Genomic DNA, 1,552 nt, shown 5'->3' with positions numbered 1-1,552 from the left:
AACTACGTTCCTGATGCAGTACAATTAATTAAAAATGTTACATTAGAGGAATGGTGTACAGTCTTGAGTGGGAAAGGTAAAGGAATACTTTTAGTGTGCGCCAATGCAGAAATTCCAATAACAGTAATATTTTAACAGCAGTAACATACTTTTATGTGCATTCATACATATGAATCTAACTATATTTTCTGGATCTTACCTCTCAAATCAGAAACAACCCTAAAATTAAAAGCTGACTCAGGCTCAGGGGACACTATTAGTTCTCCATGTTAGAGACAAAATCAGGATGTTTACATTTTTGTTAGAAACTTACATAAACATAGTTATCCAGGGTCTGAATGAATTAATATTGTCTGATTTTTCTCAACTGAAAAATACCAGTATCTAAAAGGCTTTGATTCAATGCAGTAAAATGCCAATGAATTAGGGCCTCTGGAAAAGGCACTGCCCTTTGGCTTTGGCTAATATAAATAACTCTGGGATGAAAAATTAAGTCTTTTGCGTCTTTGGAGATCATGAGTAATAGGAAAAGGAAAACAAGAGACAGAGAAGTAAACAGCACAACCGAATAACATCTGCCCTACCTTCTTACAACAGACACTGTACAACAATATTTCACACACAACTTTTCATTTATGAGACAGCGAACCAAAATCTTTAGAACAGACTCATGTATTTAATGAACATACGGCAAACAACAACAACATAAAAATAGCCCAGTTCTGAATTCTGTACCTAGATTAAACTCCTACTACATTCAAGGGGAGTTTTGCCTAAGATAAGATTTCAGCACTAGGCCTCCAGGCTTATACAACACTACAAAATAGCAAATGCTTGCGTTTAACCCTCCACATCCTTTTCCCTCTGTCAGTTAAGTTTTACTGGCTACTGTTTTTACAACACATTGTGTAGTTCCACGTAAGGATACAGCATAATCCATTGCAATTCATTATTTACCAATTATTACCACACAATTATCACAGTAATCACTGGAAGAAAAAAAGGCAGCCATACATATTCTACTCAGTGGTAAATTTTGGCAAATTCTGTCTTCTAGATGGTGAATCTCTGTACGTAGCTGGTGTAGAGCTTTTTGCAGGTCAGAGGGAACACACAATGGATGTGGCTTCCTTTCTTAAGGAATTGCAAGAGAGTACTTTGCCTCAAAGCTTTGCTTTTGGAAGTGCCTCAGAAATAGCAGTGATGTAATGGCTATAATAATGACATTATTTATACTCTACATTGACAGCAGACAAACAAATCCCACAATGTATTGCTGTATTCCAGTGGCGTCACTATGCATCTTAAATAAGGAACAACAAAATATATAATAGATATATGAAAAAAAAAAAGGAAAAGAAGGGGAGATACTAGTTTACTTTTCTGTATCTTTGTGCTGGAGGCCATTTTACACATCCAATTTTATTTTCATTTGAGATTAATAACCAGGTATGAACAACACAGGTGAAACTTAAAACCTGAACATTTTTAAAACATGAAAAGAAAACTCATTCTGCCTTTGCCATCAAATTCTGCTCCCTGTGAATTCACA

General features: G+C 35.4%; 1 protein-coding gene across 1 annotated transcript in view; it reads right to left on the bottom strand.

Annotated features, from left to right (window-relative positions):
• The window catches only part of RYR3 (ryanodine receptor 3), a 314,923-nt gene that overhangs the window by 42,268 nt on the left and 271,103 nt on the right, over positions 1–1,552 (bottom strand).

Source organism: Egretta garzetta, unplaced genomic scaffold (assembly GCF_000687185.1).
Source record: "Egretta garzetta isolate BGI_Z169 unplaced genomic scaffold, ASM68718v1 scaffold2, whole genome shotgun sequence".
NCBI classification, from domain to species: domain Eukaryota; kingdom Metazoa; phylum Chordata; class Aves; order Pelecaniformes; family Ardeidae; genus Egretta; species Egretta garzetta.
The sequence above is the reverse complement of the archived record's forward strand: the minus strand, read 5'-3'. Positions and strand labels throughout refer to the sequence as shown.